General features: G+C 44.0%; 5 non-coding genes and 1 pseudogene across 5 annotated transcripts; all 6 read left to right on the forward strand.

Annotated features, from left to right (window-relative positions):
• Window positions 1–415: 415 nt before the first annotated feature.
• On the forward strand, window positions 416–606 carry LOC141198849 (U2 spliceosomal RNA). Its single transcript, XR_012270619.1, has one exon. It is a non-coding gene; the product is annotated as a U2 spliceosomal RNA (small nuclear RNA).
• Window positions 607–1,721: 1,115 nt separating this feature from the next.
• Window positions 1,722–1,912, forward strand: LOC141198851 (U2 spliceosomal RNA). The gene has a single exon (XR_012270621.1). It is a non-coding gene; the product is annotated as a U2 spliceosomal RNA (small nuclear RNA).
• Window positions 1,913–3,030: 1,118 nt separating this feature from the next.
• On the forward strand, window positions 3,031–3,221 carry LOC141198852 (U2 spliceosomal RNA). Its single transcript, XR_012270622.1, has one exon. It is a non-coding gene; the product is annotated as a U2 spliceosomal RNA (small nuclear RNA).
• A 1,115-nt stretch (window positions 3,222–4,336) lies between these two features.
• Window positions 4,337–4,527, forward strand: LOC141198853 (U2 spliceosomal RNA). The gene has a single exon (XR_012270623.1). It is a non-coding gene; the product is annotated as a U2 spliceosomal RNA (small nuclear RNA).
• Window positions 4,528–10,630: 6,103 nt separating this feature from the next.
• On the forward strand, window positions 10,631–10,843 carry LOC141198790 (U2 spliceosomal RNA; annotated as a pseudogene).
• A 1,115-nt stretch (window positions 10,844–11,958) lies between these two features.
• Window positions 11,959–12,149, forward strand: LOC141198765 (U2 spliceosomal RNA). The gene has a single exon (XR_012270555.1). It is a non-coding gene; the product is annotated as a U2 spliceosomal RNA (small nuclear RNA).
• Window positions 12,150–12,193: the final 44 nt, after the last annotated feature.

The following is a 12,193-nucleotide window of genomic DNA, read 5'->3' on the forward strand; positions in this document are numbered from 1 at the left end:
GTGTCATAATAGGCTCTGAGCCTTTATATACCTGTGCACAGCAGCAGCCACCTTCAGTCTGCTGCTGGACAGCCAGCAGCAGCAGCAGCAGGAGAGGTATGTAATCAGGAGCCCTCCTGCTAAGGGTAGACAGCTGCTCGTTCCACCCCACCCCCCGCCTTAATTGGTTCTCCTCCCTTCCAACGGTGTTGAGGCGGGTGGGAACAGCAGGGGGTGAAGGTGCTGTGTTTAAAGAGGTGGAGTTATGCAGATCTAAAACGCGTGGATTGCAGCAGCAGCAAGCCGAAAAGTGCAGGCATGTAAGGGATCTAGAGGTTGACAACATGTCTTCTTAACGGGAGTCCAGGAGCTCATCTCCACAAATGGACTTTTCAGGATCCTTGGGTGGCTCCGTAGTTTGAAACCAATTCTGGTTATCGCTTCTCGGCCTTTTGGCTAAGATCAAGTGTAGTATCTGTTCTTATCAGTTTAATATCTGATACGTCCCCTATCTGGGGACCATATATTAAATGGATTTTTAGAACAGGGAGATGGAAAAAGAGCTTGCTCTGTCCACTCCACGCATTGACCTGGTATTGCAGTATCTCCAGGACCGGTGCACCCCTTCTTTAATGCAGTTTCTAAAATCAGAAAGAATTGAATTCAATGTTTTTTGTTCATTTTGCTTGTTTGTCGGATTTTGGGATGGACTCTTTGGCTTTGCTTTTCTTCTCCTCATTGGATTTTTCATGTTCAAAGTTGCAGAAGCCAGATTACAAGCTCATTTTGGTTCAACTTCAGCAACTGTGCATTGCATTGCCATGTAATGTGATGCAATGCTATCTTTCTAGCTCTCCCTTTTTACTTCCTTTTGGATAAACAGACATATTAGGCAAGCATTTTGGAGCTTTCACCTAAATAACTACAGGTGGTGAGATAAGCTGCACAATATAATTGACCTTTCAGTATATTGTTGCACACACACCATCTATTTAGCAAATGCCCTTGTTATCAACAGCAGCCTTTTAAACTCACCTGAGCTAACAGGTATGTGCGCTGGTTACTCTGCTGCGCTTAAAATTTCTTTTTTGGTTTGCTACAATGCCTTTTCTGAAACGTTGTCTCCTTCTGCTGGAACACTGACTTCTTTCATTTAATGCCTGCAGACTATAAAAGAGAACCCAACCCAAAAAGTTTGGTTGATTAGTCTGTGGCATTCTGTTAAACTGTTGCTTATGGCAGTCTCTGTGACCTTCTCAGCGACATTCAGCCAGCCAGGTATCCTGCCTGCAGTAGATGGAATGTGGCAATGGAACGCTGGCTGCGCGTGTCATAATAGGCTCTGAGCCTTTATATACCTGTGCACAGCAGCAGCCACCTTCAGTCTGCTGCTGGACAGCCAGCAGCAGCAGCAGCAGGAGAGGTATGTAATCAGGAGCCCTCCTGCTAAGGGTAGACAGCTGCTCGTTCCACCCCACCCCCCGCCTTAATTGGTTCTCCTCCCTTCCAACGGTGTTGAGGCGGGTGGGAACAGCAGGGGGTGAAGGTGCTGTGTTTAAAGAGGTGGAGTTATGCAGATCTAAAACGCGTGGATTGCAGCAGCAGCAAGCCGAAAAGTGCAGGCATGTAAGGGATCTAGAGGTTGACAACATGTCTTCTTAACGGGAGTCCAGGAGCTCATCTCCACAAATGGACTTTTTAGGATCCTTGGGTGGCTCCGTAGTTTGAAACCAATTCTGGTTATCGCTTCTCGGCCTTTTGGCTAAGATCAAGTGTAGTATCTGTTCTTATCAGTTTAATATCTGATACGTCCCCTATCTGGGGACCATATATTAAATGGATTTTTAGAACAGGGAGATGGAAAAAGAGCTTGCTCTGTCCACTCCACGCATTGACCTGGTATTGCAGTATCTCCAGGACCGGTGCACCCCTTCTTTAATGCAGTTTCTAAAATCAGAAAGAATTGAATTCAATGTTTTTTGTTCATTTTGCTTGTTTGTCGGATTTTGGGATGGACTCTTTGGCTCTGCTTTTCTTCTCCTCATTGGATTTTTCATGTTCAAAGTTGCAGAAGCCAGATTACAAGCTCATTTTGGTTCAACTTCAGCAACTGTGCATTGCATTGCCATGTAATGTGATGCAATGCTATCTTTCTAGCTCTCCCTTTTTACTTCCTTTTGGATAAACAGACATATTAGGCAAGCATTTTGGAGCTTTCACCTAAATAACTACAGGTGGTGAGATAAGCTGCACAATATAATTGACCTTTCAGTATATTGTTGCACACACACCATCTATTTAGCAAATGCCCTTGTTCTCAACAGCAGCCTTTTAAACTCACCTGAGCTAACAGGTATGTGCGCTGGTTACTCTGCTGCGCTTAAAATTTCTTTTTTGGTTTGCTACAATGCCTTTTCTGAAACGTTGTCTCCTTCTGCTGGAACACTGACTTCTTTCATTTAATGCCTGCAGACTGTAAAAGAGAACCCAACCCAAAAAGTTTGGTTGATTAGTCTGTGGCATTCTGTTAAACTGTTGCTTATGGCGGTCTCTGTGAGCTTCTCAGCGACATTCAGCCAGCCAGGTATCCTGCCTGCAGTAGATGGAATGTGGCAATGGAACGCTGGCTGCGCGTGTCATAATAGGCTCTGAGCCTTTATATACCTGTGCACAGCAGCAGCCACCTTCAGTCTGCTGCTGGACAGCCAGCAGCAGCAGCAGCAGCAGGAGAGGTATGTAATCAGGAGCCCTCCTGCTAAGGGTAGACAGCTGCTCGTTCCACCCCACCCCCCGCCTTAATTGGTTCTCCTCCCTTCCAACGGTGTTGAGGCGGGTGGGAACAGCAGGGGGTGAAGGTGCTGTGTTTAAAGAGGTGGAGTTATGCAGATCTAAAATGCGTGGATTGCAGCAGCAGCAAGCCGAAAAGTGCAGGCATGTAAGGGATCTAGAGGTTGACAACATGTCTTCTTAACGGGAGTCCAGGAGCTCATCTCCACAAATGGACTTTTTAGGATCCTTGGGTGGCTCCGTAGTTTGAAACCAATTCTGGTTATCGCTTCTCGGCCTTTTGGCTAAGATCAAGTGTAGTATCTGTTCTTATCAGTTTAATATCTGATACGTCCCCTATCTGGGGACCATATATTAAATGGATTTTTAGAACAGGGAGATGGAAAAAGAGCTTGCTCTGTCCACTCCACGCATTGACCTGGTATTGCAGTATCTCCAGGACCGGTGCACCCCTTCTTTAATGCAGTTTCTAAAATCAGAAAGAATTGAATTCAATGTTTTTTGTTCATTTTGCTTGTTTGTCGGATTTTGGGATGGACTCTTTGGCTCTGCTTTTCTTCTCCTCATTGGATTTTTCATGTTCAAAGTTGCAGAAGCCAGATTACAAGCTCATTTTGGTTCAACTTCAGCAACTGTGCATTGCATTGCCATGTAATGTGATGCAATGCTATCTTTCTAGCTCTCCCTTTTTACTTCCTTTTGGATAAACAGACATATTAGGCAAGCATTTTGGAGCTTTCACCTAAATAACTACAGGTGGTGAGATAAGCTGCACAATATAATTGACCTTTCAGTATATTGTTGCACACACACCATCTATTTAGCAAATGCCCTTGTTATCAACAGCAGCCTTTTAAACTCACCTGAGCTAACAGGTATGTGCGCTGGTTACTCTGCTGCGCTTAAAATTTCTTTTTTGGTTTGCTACAATGCCTTTTCTGAAACGTTGTCTCCTTCTGCTGGAACACTGACTTCTTTCATTTAATGCCTGCAGACTATAAAAGAGAACCCAACCCAAAAAGTTTGGTTGATTAGTCTGTGGCATTCTGTTAAACTGTTGCTTATGGCGGTCTCTGTGAGCTTCTCAGCGACATTCAGCCAGCCAGGTATCCTGCCTGCAGTAGATGGAATGTGGCAATGGAACGCTGGCTGCGCGTGTCATAATAGGCTCTGAGCCTTTATATACCTGTGCACAGCAGCAGCCACCTTCAGTCTGCTGCTGGACAGCCAGCAGCAGCAGCAGCAGGAGAGGTATGTAATCAGGAGCCCTCCTGCTAAGGGTAGACAGCTGCTCGTTCCACCCCACCCCCCGCCTTAATTGGTTCTCCTCCCTTCCAACGGTGTTGAGGCGGGTGGGAACAGCAGGGGGTGAAGGTGCTGTGTTTAAAGAGGTGGAGTTATGCAGATCTAAAACGCGTGGATTGCAGCAGCAGCAAGCCGAAAAGTGCAGGCATGTAAGGGATCTAGAGGTTGACAACATGTCTTCTTAACGGGAGTCCAGGAGCTCATCTCCACAAATGGACTTTTTAGGATCCTTGGGTGGCTCCGTAGTTTGAAACCAATTCTGGTTATCGCTTCTCGGCCTTTTGGCTAAGATCAAGTGTAGTATCTGTTCTTATCAGTTTAATATCTGATACGTCCCCTATCTGGGGACCATATATTAAATGGATTTTTAGAACAGGGAGATGGAAAAAGAGCTTGCTCTGTCCACTCCACGCATTGACCTGGTATTGCAGTATCTCCAGGACCGGTGCACCCCTTCTTTAATGCAGTTTCTAAAATCAGAAAGAATTGAATTCAATGTTTTTTGTTCATTTTGCTTGTTTGTCGGATTTTGGGATGGACTCTTTGGCTCTGCTTTTCTTCTCCTCATTGGATTTTTCATGTTCAAAGTTGCAGAAGCCAGATTACAAGCTCATTTTGGTTCAACTTCAGCAACTGTGCATTGCATTGCCATGTAATGTGATGCAATGCTATCTTTCTAGCTCTCCCTTTTTACTTCCTTTTGGATAAACAGACATATTAGGCAAGCATTTTGGAGCTTTCACCTAAATAACTACAGGTGGTGAGATAAGCTGCACAATATAATTGACCTTTCAGTATATTGTTGCACACACACCATCTATTTAGCAAATGCCCTTGTTATCAACAGCAGCCTTTTAAACTCACCTGAGCTAACAGGTATGTGCGCTGGTTACTCTGCTGCGCTTAAAATTTCTTTTTTGGTTTGCTACAATGCCTTTTCTGAAACGTTGTCTCCTTCTGCTGGAACACTGACTTCTTTCATTTAATGCCTGCAGACTATAAAAGAGAACCCAACCCAAAAAGTTTGGTTGATTAGTCTGTGGCATTCTGTTAAACTGTTGCTTATGGCGGTCTCTGTGAGCTTCTCAGCGACATTCAGCCAGCCAGGTATCCTGCCTGCAGTAGATGGAATGTGGCAATGGAACGCTGGCTGCGCGTGTCATAATAGGCTCTGAGCCTTTATATACCTGTGCACAGCAGCAGCCACCTTCAGTCTGCTGCTGGACAGCCAGCAGCAGCAGCAGGACAGGTATGTAATCAGGAGCCCTCCTGCTAAGGGTAGACAGCTGCTCGTTCCACCCCACCCCCCGCCTTAATTGGTTCTCCTCCCTTCCAACGGTGTTGAGGCGGGTGGGAACAGCAGGGGGTGAAGGTGCTGTGTTTAAAGAGGTGGAGTTATGCAGATCTAAAACGCGTGGATTGCAGCAGCAGCAAGCCGAAAAGTGCAGGCATGTAAGGGATCTAGAGGTTGACAACATGTCTTCTTAACGGGAGTCCAGGAGCTCATCTCCACAAATGGACTTTTTAGGATCCTTGGGTGGCTCCGTAGTTTGAAACCAATTCTGGTTATCGCTTCTCGGCCTTTTGGCTCAGACCTAGTGTTTGGACAAGAGGTTCCTTGTGTACTAGCCCTCGGCCTTCCAGCATCGCCACTTCGGTGGCTTAAGCTGGATGCTGCTATAGGGGGAGAGTGAGGAGGAAACGAGAAGGCGATTCCTGAAGCGACCATGGGTGTCAAGCTTCGCTTTGCTGGGACCGGGGATCCCCGGGTCAAGAATGCTTTCCGTATCGAGGTCTCTGAGGAGAAGAAGGACCATTTCTCGTTGTCATACCTGGTCAACGCCATTTTCTATGAAATCCTGAAGATCCAGAAGTCGGAGATCATCTGTTTGCAGGAGTTCAGAAGGGAGCATAGGTACGTCTTGGTGCTTTCTTCTATGGCGGCTTGCCAAAACCTTTTCAAAACTCTTCAAGTCCTTTCAGAGCACCCTCAGCTGGATGGACTTATCTTCACTGTACTCTACTCTAAGGGGGATATCCCGGTGGTAGTATTCATGCACAACCCCTTTATCTCCCGGGATGATATCACTGCATTCCTGAGAAGACACTGCATTTTTGTGCAATTCTCCCATAAAATCTTAAATGGAGAAGGGCTGTGGACTGGGAAGTATAAATACTTTGTGAGGTTTGGGATAGACCCTCATGGTCCTGGAGGTATTCACTATCCTCCCCTGAACTTTACAATTGGAAGAGACTCTGGATATCTGTTTTTTCCCGAGGCGCCATTGTTCTGCAGGAGATGCAACATGTTCGGGCATATCCAGGATTTCTGCAAACAATTGCCAAACTGTAGAAAGTGCAACAAGTACGGTCATCTGGCGAAGGATTGTTCCAACCCGGTGGTATGTGATGCCTGCGGGGAGGAAGGACATGTGATTCGGGATTGTAAGGCTAAAGTCAAGCCTAGGTCCTTCTCCGAAGTGACCAAAGGTAAGCCTACTGTCCCTGCTGTTACCCCACAGGTGACTACTGCAGAGATCAATGAGGAGACGGAGCCCCCTGAGGTTGAAGATCTGGTGGGTGAGGCCCAGACCCTGTTGGACCCTCCAGCCCCTGCTGGGCCAAGTATGGAGATCTCCGAGTTGGATGTGGACCTCCCTCATCAGTCCGAAATATGTGGTGAGGGTGACATGGATGTGTCTCTTGCTCGAACCCCTGCATTGTCCTGGGGTGCTACAGACGAAGAGGTGGCCAGGGATGGTGGCCAAGGAGACTTTACTTCTGGGAGGTCTTTTGATGATGATGATACTCCTGAACTGGCCAATAAAAAACCCAGACGAGAGTACTCACCTGCCAGCGGAGGGTGCGACAGTCCTGCAAGTGACCGCATTTACCCGCAGGATGTCTTCTCCCCTGATGCTCCTTACCTTGGCATCCCTGAGAGCATCAACACCTTTGGGGTGCTTTCCCAGTCTGATGATAATGGATGAGTATGGTGTGATCAACATTGAGTCATGTATTTCTTTTCTTTAATTAATGTCTTGCCAATCTGGTTGGGATGTAGTGTCCCTAAATGTAAGGCAGATCAGATCTAAAATCAGAAGAACAACTGTTCTGGACTACCTGAAACATTTAGGTGCTGATGTTTTTTGCCTTCAGGAGTGTGGGATTCAGGATGCTCCTTGTGACAAAGACTGGCCTTACGGACAGCATATCTGGTCAGGGTCTAATCATAATAAAAATGATGGGGTGGGGATATTAGTTGGGAATAAAGAAATCTCTATTGATAGTTATATTGTGGTGGAGGTGGGCCGATGTTTAATTGCATTTTTGAGTTATAGAGGGTGGCGGGTCAGAATTATTAATTTATATTGCCCTACAGGGAAGGAAGAGCGGCTTGCTCTTCTTGAAAAATTAAGTTTTTTTCTTCCAGGGAAATCTCCCACTATTTTTGTTGGGGACGTTAATTGTGTCACAGAAGGAAAGTGTGACATAACAGGAAAGAAATTGTCCCATTTAATTTGTGATTTTTCCTTTTTAGATGCAGCAGTTATTGTTCTTGGCATGCCACCACCGCCGACATACCATGCTGACCGTGGTGAGATTCATTCCAGAATTGATTTAATGTTATTTTCTAAAAATATGGTATGTTTGGATTTTTCTCAACAAAAGGTACCTTTTTCGGACCATGAATGTTTGAGAGGCGTGTTTTGTGCGAATGGTGACCAAGTGTATGGCGGTGGGGTATGGAAGTTGAATGCAAGGCTGTTAGAGGATGATGAGGTGATGAATGAGTTTAATGTAAAGTATGAAAGATGGAGAATGCGTAAGAAGGATTTTGTGTGTGTTCTTGACTGGTGGGACTGGGTGAAAGTGCAATTTAAAACTTTCTTCAAAAAGTGGGGCTATAGAAAAGCTGCCAGATATAGGAATAGGTTTAATGACCTTAATAGACGGATTGACTGGTTGAGAAAGTGTGTTGCAAGTGGTTTGGAGATGTCTGATCAACTTACTGAGGCTAAGAATGAATTGAAGCGTGTGTTGGATGAGAAAGGAAAGGAAATTATATATCGTACTAAAATTGAGCACCTGGAGAAAAATGAGAAGTGTACGAGGTTCTTTTTTAAAAAAATGAATGGTAGGAAGACTGATATGAATGAAGTTGTGAATGAAAGTGGAACCAACTGTATGGGTGAGGATGTGCTGAAAGAAGTGAATAGGTTTTATAGCAAGTTGTATGATGAGAAATGGATTGACTCTGGGCTTGTGTCATATGTTCTGAATGGTGTGGAGAAAAAACTTGATTCTGAGGAGCGTGATCTGTTGTGTGAGGATGTAGTTCTGGATGAAGTGAAGAATGTGGTGTGGAGTGCTAAAAAGAGTAAGACTCCTGGGAAAGATGGTATACCTGTAGAGTTGTATGTGAAAGCATGGGAAGTTTTGGGAACAGATTTGACTGAGGTATGTAAGTATATGTGGGTGAATGGTAGGTTGTGTGAATCAATGAAAGAAGGAGTGGTTGTGCTTGTGTATAAAAAGGGTGAGAGGAAACGTTTGGAAAACTGGAGACCAATAACACTGCTGAATTCGGATTATAAGGTCTACAGTAAGTTACTGGCAAATCGTATGCGTGAAGTGATTGGTAGTGTTGTGGAGGAGGACCAAGTATGTGCAGTGCCTGGAAGAAGTATGAGTGATAACTTGTTATTGTTGAGAGATATGATTGGGGATTGCAAGGATAGAAAGCAGAAATGTATGACTTTAGCTATTGATTTTGAGAAGGCGTTTGACAGGGTTTCGCATGTGTTTCTGTTTAAAGTACTGGAAAGAATGGGGTTTCCTAGAGAATTTGTGAATTGTGTAAAATCATTGTATGATTGTGTGTCAAGTGAGTTCTTGGTTAATGGGTGGCTGTGTGACAAAGTGAAGATTAGGTCAGGAGTAAGGCAGGGGTGTCCTATGTCCCCCGTCTTATTTGTATGTGTAATAGAACCATTGTTATGTTTGATTAGACAGGATAAAATGATGAGAGGTTTGTTGGTGCCTGGTAGTGGTGGTAAGCATGTGAAAGTGTTAGGTTATATGGATGATGTTGTGGTTGTGAGTGAAAGTATGGCTTCTTTGAGTAGAATTAAATTGCTTTTGGATTTTTTTGTTGGTGCGTCTGGTTTTAGGGTAAATTGGAATAAATGTAGTTTTAAATGTTTTGGAGATAGTAGTATTCGTATGGATGGTGTAAAGTGTGAAGTGGGTGCAATCAAGATTTTGGGCGTATTATTTAATGATGACTTAAAAGGGAATGAAAGTTGGGAAGAGTGTGGTATGCGGGTTGAACGTAAATTGAATTTTTGGCGAATGAGAGAATTGACTCTGCGTGGTAAGGTATTAATTATCAAAGCAGTGATTCTCCCTATCCTGCTTTATGTGGCGACTGTTTTTCCTTCTCCTTACAGGAAAATTAAGAGAATAGAGAAGTTGGTATTCACATTCCTGTGGTGTAGTAAGATGGAGAAGTTGAAGCGGGAGAGCCTTTTTAAGGCTTGTCAGCATGGTGGGCTGGCCTTTCCCAATATTGAAGTTTTTTTAGGCCTTAATTATATTAAGACTGTGGTTATTTTGCTGGGTAAAGGCAATAAAGGTGCTTTTATGGCTAATTATTCTGCTGGATGGATGTTGTATGGGTTATGCTGGAGGAAGAGAGATGCGAGTGTGCCTGTGGCCTTTAAGTGTCCTGTTTGGTATGAGGTGATTGAGAAATTTGTGAGAAAGCATGATTTGTTGAGTGTGGGAATGAATGATTTTAGAATGACCAAGAATGTGGTGAAAAGAATGAGTGCAAATGAGGTAGAGTGTAATATTGTTGGGTTGAGAGGGAATGAGGTTTCAGATGCATGGAAGAAGTTAGATACGTATGGGATGTCAAACAAACAGAAGGATGTTGTGTGGATGACTTTACATAATATTTTACCTGTGAGAGAAGTGCAGAAGAAAAGAGAGTTGATAAGAACAGATGTGTGTCCGAGAGTGGGATGTGGTGGTTGTGAGACTGTGAGGCATGTTATGTGGGATTGTGAGTACGCGTACAGTGTGTGGAAGTGTGTAGGTGGATTGTGTAAGGGTTTAGCAGGCGTGAATTTTGTGGATTGGCGTGTGGCGATGTTTGGAATTGGTGCGTGTAGTCGGTCTCAAGATAGAATTTTATGGTTGATAATGGCTTGTGTGATGGAGAGTTTGTGGGATGCAAGGAACCTTGGACTTTTCAAAAGGAAATCTTTATCAGTGAATGAATGTGTTAGACTTATTCTTTCAAGACTATACCTGATATATAAGTTGGACAGCAGAGGCGGTGGTGGCACAGATGCCGAAGGGATTTGGAAATTTAAAAAGTGGCATTACCTTATCAAATACCAGTGATTTTTTTCTTTGTGATTCCTTGAAGTTTCTGCATTTGTGTTACGTAAAGGATGTTCCCTTGTGATTATATTTCGTCTTATACTACTGCTAAATAAATAGAACCATGATGATGAGAAGTTTTAAGTAGCAAATTTTGGAGAAATTCATACTGTTTGCTAAAAAACTAAACTGAATGGTTTAAAAAAAAAAAAAAAAAAAAAAAAAATCTGTTCTTATCAGTTTAATATCTGATACGTCCCCTATCTGGGGACCATATATTAAATGGATTTTTAGAACAGGGAGATGGAAAAAGAGCTTGCTCTGTCCACTCCACGCATTGACCTGGTATTGCAGTATCTCCAGGACCGGTGCACCCCTTCTTTAATGCAGTTTCTAAAATCAGAAAGAATTGAATTCAATGTTTTTTGTTCATTTTGCTTGTTTGTCGGATTTTGGGATGGACTCTTTGGCTCTGCTTTTCTTCTCCTCATTGGATTTTTCATGTTCAAAGTTGCAGAAGCCAGATTACAAGCTCATTTTGGTTCAACTTCAGCAACTGTGCATTGCATTGCCATGTAATGTGATGCAATGCTATCTTTCTAGCTCTCCCTTTTTACTCCCTTTTGGATAAACAGACATATTAGGCAAGCATTTTGGAGCTTTCACCTAAATAACTACAGGTGGTGAGATAAGCTGCACAATATAATTGACCTTTCAGTATATTGTTGCACACACACCATCTATTTAGCAAATGCCCTTGTTATCAACAGCAGCCTTTTAAACTCACCTGAGCTAACAGGTATGTGCGCTGGTTACTCTGCTGCGCTTAAAATTTCTTTTTTGGTTTGCTACAATGCCTTTTCTGAAACGTTGTCTCCTTCTGCTGGAACACTGACTTCTTTCATTTAATGCCTGCAGACTATAAAAGAGAACCCAACCCAAAAAGTTTGGTTGATTAGTCTGTGGCATTCTGTTAAACTGTTGCTTATGGCGGTCTCTGTGAGCTTCTCAGCGACATTCAGCCAGCCAGGTATCCTGCCTGCAGTAGATGGAATGTGGCAATGGAACGCTGGCTGCGCGTGTCATAATAGGCTCTGAGCCTTTATATACCTGTGCACAGCAGCAGCCACCTTCAGTCTGCTGCTGGACAGCCAGCAGCAGCAGCAGCAGGAGAGGTATGTAATCAGGAGCCCTCCTGCTAAGGGTAGACAGCTGCTCGTTCCACCCCACCCCCCGCCTTAATTGGTTCTCCTCCCTTCCAACGGTGTTGAGGCGGGTGGGAACAGCAGGGGGTGAAGGTGCTGTGTTTAAAGAGGTGGAGTTATGCAGATCTAAAACGCGTGGATTGCAGCAGCAGCAAGCCGAAAAGTGCAGGCATGTAAGGGATCTAGAGGTTGACAACATGTCTTCTTAACGGGAGTCCAGGAGCTCATCTCCACAAATGGACTTTTTAGGATCCTTGGGTGGCTCCGTAGTTTGAAACCAATTCTGGTTATCGCTTCTCGGCCTTTTGGCTAAGATCAAGTGTAGTATCTGTTCTTATCAGTTTAATATCTGATACGTCCCCTATCTGGGGACCATATATTAAATAGATTTTTAGAACAGGGAGATGGAAAAAGAGCTTGCTCTGTCCACTCCACGCATTGACCTGGTATTGCAGTATCTCCAGGACCGGTGCACCCCTTCTTTATTGCAGTTTCTAAAATCAGAAAGAATTGAATTCAATGTT

This window comes from Phyllobates terribilis, unplaced genomic scaffold (genome assembly GCF_046119375.1).
Source record: "Phyllobates terribilis strain yellow unplaced genomic scaffold, ASM4611937v1 Scaffold_106__1_contigs__length_5700502, whole genome shotgun sequence".
Classification (NCBI taxonomy): Eukaryota; Metazoa; Chordata; class Amphibia; order Anura; family Dendrobatidae; genus Phyllobates; species Phyllobates terribilis.